Raw genomic sequence first — 8,017 nt, 5'->3', positions numbered from 1 at the left:
TCATTCATTTTGCTGCTAGACTTCGCAGGGTGTTCAACCTTTTGCACCCGTGCGTCATCCCTTTCTGTGTTGGGCTTAGACCGAAAATACGCCATCTCGGCTCTCATGACATTTATTTCCTTCTTCAGCTGTTCCATCTCAGGGTTGACAGCACCCTTAGGAGTAGGAACTGTAACAGGGGTCACAAGCTTGGACATCACAGCACTCTTTGCTACATTCCGGGCCTGAAGCATATCCTCCTCCTCTCTGACTTCCCTTCGGAGCTCAGTGAAGGTAGGTGGATCTCGCAACTTATGGGTCATGCGTATGCGAAGAGCAGTCACGTCTTCGAGCAATGCACTTCACACAACCTGTTCAATGCGGAATCGATTCATTTCAGGCCACTCAATCCCTCTTTTCCGTAACATACAATGCAGCAGTTTGTCTATTCTCAGCAGATAACTGGACAGCTTCTCTCCCTCACACTGGAATGTGCTTCTGAATCTGACCATCAAATCTGAAATGGTTTCAGTAGTTCCAAAGGCAGTTTCTAGAGCCTGCATGTAGTCAAAGGAAATAGCAGAGCTGTTCTGCGCCTTTAAGAATCTTACAATATCAGCAGCAGGACCACTAAGGCTTTCTACTATTCTCTGCCTCTTCACATGGTCACTGCACTGCCATTCCTCTAGCAGAGGCAGGGTCTGCTCAGCCCAGGGGTCGTACTCCTCTTCCCCACTGGGAGCTGGTCTCACTCCTGAGAAGATACGGAGCTTACGGTATCCCTGAGCCTCGAGGGGCAGATTGGAGCATTTATCCACCAGAGAACTAATGGCACTGACTAACTGAGTGTTCATATCCTGGGTCGAAGGACCTATCAGACTTTTGACATCAGCAACAGTCTTTCCTTCTTGTCTCAATAATGACAACAACTTGGTCTGAAACCCTTCTTCTTCCTTAGTAGTGATAGGGACAAACTGAACTGGCCAGGGAACAGCCTCTTCAGAAAGCCCAACTGCCCCAGGTAAACCATGACCTCTCAGGTTCTCTGATGTCTGGATCAACACAAACTGCTTCTTGGTAGCTGTATCCAAGCAGCGCTCAACTATCCTAACCTTTCCAAAGGCTTTGACACAATTCAGAGCCCTTAGCAAGAAATCATCAGGGTCATCGTTAGCAACACCATTCAGCACAATGGCATGGGTAGTAGCTATCTGCTTCCGTTTGCACCAAGCTTCACCCTCAATAACATCCATCTTTTATGCTCAAACAGCCCAGTAGAAACCACAAACCACTCTCTTAGCAATGAGCATTCAATACTGTTAGATTACTAACATAAATAGACCACAATCCCGGACGAGCCCCCAAAATGTAACCCCTTCAAGGTTCTCTAGATATATGTGAGATGTGGTCTCTGTTGTAGACAGTATTCTATAGTCCAGTAAGGTGATCACTACTACAATGGCTTAGTTCTAATTATCTTACTTTATAGTTTTAACGTCAGACAGTATAAGAAGATTACAGGTCAATGAACTAAATTAGACATTTGCATACATTAGAATGAATCTAGACATAATAAACATACATTCTCCATTTACATGGATTCAAAGGAGAATCTGTCCCTGTGTCCAAATTCGAGTGCACTCTTTTGTTGGCGCGCTTAATTTGGAGCTCATGGTATGTATAATGTCTGCAAGACTTACGACTCCGAACACCTTCGTTGAATTCTCTTCACGATCACTGAATCCCACTTTGAGTTCTGGATGCAGAGCTACTAATACGAAAGGCGGCGGCCGAGTTTGGAAGCCCGGGACGGGATGCGGCAGCCAATTGCCTCCTGAGCCCTCTTTTCAGAGCTCCTGCCCTCTTTTCTTCCAGTCGCTCGCGTTTCCCGCTCGAAAAACCCGACCCCACCCCTTCCTCCTGGGGTTTCTGCCTGGAGACTGCGCAGCCTCACTGTCTGCAACAGTTGATATTGGTGCAGAATTATGGAAAGTCTGCTTTTAGTCACATTGTGTCCTTAAATGTTCTTGCCGAAACTTCACATGGGCAACTTTAACCCAGGGATTTATAACAATGATAATACAGTGTCTAAGTTAAAGATTGATAACCATACTTAGCGTACATAACATTTCCAGTGGGTATTACATAGAGTACCTCAAAATAATACAGCCCATCAAACTAATATAGTCCCTGTAACAAATACAGACACTAAAACGAATACAGGCCCTCAAACTAATACAGTCCCTTAAAGTAATACAGCCCCTCAAACTAATACAGTCCCTCAGCCTAATAGAGCCCCTCAAATTAATACAGACCCAAAATCTAATAAAACTCCTCAAACCAATACATTGCATCAAACAAATACAGACCCTGAGTCTTTTACAGTCCCACAAACTAATACAGACCCTCAAACTAATACAGTCCCTCAAACTAATACAGCCCCTCAATCTAATACAGTCCCTCAAACTAATACAGTCCCTCAAAATAGTAAAGACCCTCAAATTAATAAATTCAATCAACTTAATACAGCACATGAAACTAATACAGTCCCTCAACCTAATACAGCTTCAGAAACTAATACAGACCCCAAAACTAATAAAACTCCTCAAACTAATACAGTCCCTCAAAATAATACAGGCCCTCAAAATAATACGGCCACTCTAACTAATACAGAGCCTCAATCTAACACAGACCCAAAAACTAATAAAACTCCTCAAACTAATACAGTCCCTCAAAATAATTCAGACCCTCAGACTAATACAGTACCTCAAACTTATAAAGCACCTCAAACTAAAACAGTCCCTCAAACTAATACAGACCCTCAAAATAATACTGCCCGTCAAACTAATACAGCCCCTCAAACTTATTCAGACCCTCAAACTAATTCAGTCCCTCAAACAATACTGCCCACAAACTAATACAGTACCTCCAAATAATACAGTCCATCAAGCTCATACAGTTCCTCAAACTAATACAGACAGTCAATATAATACCGCCCCTCGAACTAATACAGCCACACAAACTAATACAGACACGCAAACCAATAAACCCCCAAACTAATACAGCCCCTCAAAGGATTTGGACCATGGAGTGGATCCCCTCCACCTTCAACGGAGCCTGGGCCTCTCCTGGAAACTGGAAACAGACATCTTCCCATTCCTGGTGTCCCGTGAAGAAAGGCCATTCACACGGAGAGGTGTCCTGTCCACATTCAACAGTTTGTAGTACCCTCTGGTGTTCGTAGCTCCCATAACAATGCAAGGAAAAGCATTAATACAGTAACTCTCATCTGATCAGAGTGAGTGGGATGCTCCAATCCTCCCAGAAAAAGAAGCAAAATGGAACCTATGGAAGGAGCCCTTGAAGGCTCTCAAAGACCTGCAAAAGAAAGGATGCACGTGGATGTTTAACCCCCTGCATTCATCCCAAATGGGTGGGTCATGGAAGAGGCTCATCGGAGTTGCCAGGCCTATTCTGGACGCTATGCTGTTTCGGACGGGACCCACTCGTCTCACACACGACGTCTTGAGCACTCTCACGGCTGAAGTCATGGCGATCATGAATGCAAGACCCCTGGTACCGGTGTCCACCGACTTAGGCATGCCTGCAGTCCTCAACCCAGTGATGCTCCTGACTCAAAAGATGAGTGCTATTTCAGTCCCCTCTGGAAATGTCGACATGGCTGAGCTGCACGGGAAGCAGTGGAAGCAAGTCCAGTGTCTTGAAGAGACGGAGAGGAGAGGATTTTTCCACCCTACAGAGCCGTGGGAAATGGACAGAGGACAAGCCAAATGTCAAAGTGGGAGATGTTGTCTTGCTGAAAGACAGCTAAGTGCACAGAAATGAATGGCCAGTGCGACTGGTTGTCAAAACTCTGCCGAGCAGGGACAAGAGGGTCCGCAAGGTGGAGGTGAAGATTGTCAAGGACGGGACCGTCAAAGTGTTTCTGAAGCCAGTCTCAGAGATCGTAGTCCTCCTTTCTGAAGAAACCTAGAGAAAGGATTCTGAGTATGTTTGCAGCCAAAGGACGTTTTCTTTAGGTTTTATTTTCTATCTGTAGTGGTACAATGGAATTGTAGCGGGGAGTGTCCTGCCTTCAATAGGAATTTATGTTAGTTTTCAATTTAATTCAGGGGTTTAATTAATTTGGGTCGATTCCCATTGTGTGCCGCCAACTAGTGGATATTTGGTACCTAGCAAGTGAAGTAAAGCCCAGTAAAGTGCGGTAAATAAGTGATGTAAAGTAAATTGCTGTATATCACAAGACCTGCAGCTCAGCACATGGTGTTGGAAGTTATTTTCCTGTTACATTTCGGTCTTGGACACTATGGCCTAGAAATTCAGTATAACCACTTTTGGGGTGGAAAAGTCGGGCGGCCGCTAAAGTTTGCGCCCGGCGCAAAGTCGAGCCCCCTTTGCCGATATTCAATCGCATCGCCCTAAGAGGTTGCTGCTGCGCTAAACCAGGCGATGCACGACTATCATTAGGCGCTAAGCCGGTGGCCCGGGGCGCTAACACCAGAAGTTGGGTGCAGGGCAGGTGCGGCGAGCTGCTGATTGACGGCAGACACTCTGGCTCCGGTGAGCTCTTAAAGGGGGAGGGTGGATTTGTTTTTTTGAACGGCCGCTGTATTTGTGTTTTTGAGGCGAGCTTCTCTCCATCAGTCTGTTATGTGGTACCGGACGACCACCACCACCACCACCACCACCACCACCATGAATCTACCTTTGTCGCTCACAAAGAAGGAGCAGGAGTGCCCTTTAATTTGCGCTCCCCGCGGCCCGCATCGGCTGAGCACCGTTCGACTCAACAGTCGCTAGGGCCACCCGGCACACAATGGGCTGGCGCAACTGAAGATCCGGTTGGGGGCGCACAAAGGGCGTTGCACGACGTTGCACGAGGAAATGATGTCATGATCTGCGCGTGCAGCTGAGCGCGCGCAAAGACTTTGCGCCGGCGCTAAATGTCTACTGAAGTTGGGGCGATGCGCAGGTCGCGCTGCGTCCGGGCACTAAGCGCCTAGTGCTCGACATCTACTCCTCCTAAGGCGCTAACGGCTGGCGCAACCAAGTGAATTTCTAGGCCTATATACCTGTAACGACTTGAGAATGTTATAGATGATTAATGTACACTATATTTTGCAGAAAATGTTTAGTTTTGCAACCTTTCTCTGTAAGCAAACCTACACAGCTAGCCGTGAATTGTTCGCTCTCTGTGTCTAGCCGATTAACTTGTAGCTGTATTTTGATGCAATATTTACAGGGCTAATTTAAAGTGAATGTAAGAGAATGCCTTTCAGTTTGCTAAATGTATATTCACAGTAAGCTGTGTTTTCACGTGTTTTGGTAAGTTACATGCCAAACGTACTGTGTTGCTCATGTTTACCCATGTTTGTGTATGTATATCAGTTATGTGTTTGTGTGCTAATGTATGCTTCCACTTCTGTATTGTATTTCTGTTTCACAGTAAGAATCTTCCAGGAAAGTTTACAAGAAAAGTCAAGCCTTGTGATTTTTATGGGAAAATATCAAGTTGTTAGATACCTGTCTAGCTCTGCATAGGAACGCGCTGCAAGGGCAGAATATTGACTAAAATTTATTTGTGCAACGATGAAATGATCCAATGAGTTTGTTTTACAAAGTTAAGATTCAGCTTTAAGGTTATGTTGGCTATGATGTCTGATAGGAAATCAATTTGAACTCTTCAAAACACTTGTTTTAAATTGGGTTAGTGTTAAAAAAAATCTCTTACTTCCTTAGACATTTTTTAAAAAGGCGAAGTTACAAATTAAATTAATGTGAACGTTTGAAAAGCATACCTAACGTTCCCTAACCGCCTCGAAATTAAAATTTCGGTCTCAATTACTGCAAATTCTGGAACTACAATTGGAATTATATCTTTTCCCAACCACTAAGTATTTTCCAAGTCAGAAGTAATCATAAATTTTAATTTGTGTTGAGAGAAAAAATCTACGGTAATTTATGCTGGAATAAAGAAGGAGAATAGGGAACGAATCTATTTCTTTTCTACTGTCACAGCGTGTAGGAGATATTTTGTTTTCAACCAATGTCTCTTTATAAAAGCCTGTTGGAATGGTTAGGAGCCCACAAGCTGTGGGAAGCGCTGTTCTCTTTTCACTTTTTGCTAAGAGCGTTAAATATGTCTTTTATTGAAAAAACGTTTTTCTGCAGTTAGATTCAACATTTTACCTGTTATTTGTTAAAATAGCTGAAGGCAGACAAGGAATGATGACTTAATTTACTTGTTTATATCAACAGGTTTTATGCTGTTTTAATTATTATATTTTCTATTGTGTTTATTTAATAATATATTGACCTGAATTAAATTGGAATTATTCAGATTAACTCACCTATTGCACTGTGAAAACCAGTGTCTTGCTGTGACCAAAGACATTCTGGTTGTTGTAAGTTGTGTGAAAGTCTCTAGTTCCAGACATAAGTCTATTAAATATAACTGGAAATTTTGAATTTTTGACCAGCGCCAAGGAAACAAAGAGTAGTGATGATTCTGACTTTTTAATCATTTTCATGGGGTGGGTGAACAAAGCGGAATGCTGCTGCTAGCGAGCAGTATGGTGATGGTCGGGAGACCCCCCACAGTAGGATTGAACTGCAGAAATGTTTCACAGTATGTTTAATGTTAACAGTGGTGTTTTAACGATTTTTGCTGTTTTAACTGAGTTTTATTTGATAGGGATCGGTAAAGCAATTCTAACATGTTTATGCCTTCCTGGTTCACGTTGTGAAAATTCGAAATAAAGGAAAATCTGAAATTCGATTCTGCAGTTTGATTTTATCAGGACATTTTGAGCAAGTTTGAAAAAGTTCAATGACTGAAAACAATAACATTATGTTTGGTTCTTTTTGGATTCGGAAAGTTTTATTTAAATTTAGATGAAGTTATGCAACGGTCTCTGACAATGTTTCTCTCCACCTTCTTATAAACCTCCAACGGAGTTAACCCTTTCCACTGACAGCTGTCTTTTTAATACACCGGGCATCTCATATTTCATTGCTGAATGTACATTTATATATTGGGCATTAATAAATATTAAATTCATTATTTAAATGGTTATTTCCCAACCTTGACAGAAGTAAATTATAAACTGATAAACTAACCCCTTGGGCTTGTAAGCCGAACCACATTGGTTCTCTGTTTCTCTTTTCTTATAAACAGGAGATTGCCGTTTCCTGGACCAGTTGGAGGTTGATGACATCGCAAAAGATCCACCTGATTTAACAATTTGAGACCTTATCTGCATTAAACGGCACAGAATGGTCATGATCTCGAATATAGATCTTGCCTTTCAAAGACTCGGCCTTTACCAGTCAAACCATTTATTATCTTCTGCGTCAGAGTGCTCTGGAGGGGGCTTTTATGGAAGTTACCTTCAAAGTAATTGCAAACAATTCTGTCTCTAATGTAAAACCATTCATCCTGGGCATCACGTGTTTCTGGATTTGGAATTAATAAGAAAAATTGATATGTGTTTACCTGAAGTTTAACGGGACATTCACATGTATATTGAATGGAAAGAGTGGAGTGCAGCCCAGTTGATTCCTCTATATCAATGAAGATTTTTTTTGAGCTAATAAAATTGAATATTGCAAAGATCTGTCAGTCAAACAAAACTGCTCTTTGAAATTGGAATCATTTCCAAAAGATAAAATGGAACGAGGCATAACATATCAGGTAATTTGGAAAATAGAGGGTCCAACAATATGTTTGCTTAAGTAAAATGTAACCAAACGAAACAGTAAAACTTTGGACAAGGTTTGACCAATATCTCAATGATCTTATGATCATAATGTATTGGACGGTACATTTCCTGGCAGGCTCATGAATCAGATGAAATGTTAATCACTGTGTAAAATTGAATGAGAGGAATTGGTTGAGGCTATATGTTAAAAAAAAGGAAAATGAATTTCTGAGGTGAATTGGAATAAGTCACCTGAATGCAATTCACCACAGATATCCAACAGATATTACTGCGAAATTCGGGGAACGTTAGGAATG

The sequence above is a fragment of the Somniosus microcephalus genome, unplaced genomic scaffold (genome assembly GCF_052327205.1).
Source record: "Somniosus microcephalus isolate GS21.2 unplaced genomic scaffold, FLI_Smic_1.0 unresolved_chr6, whole genome shotgun sequence".
NCBI lineage: Eukaryota > Metazoa > Chordata > Chondrichthyes > Squaliformes > Somniosidae > Somniosus > Somniosus microcephalus.
This window is presented reverse-complemented; position numbering follows the sequence as displayed.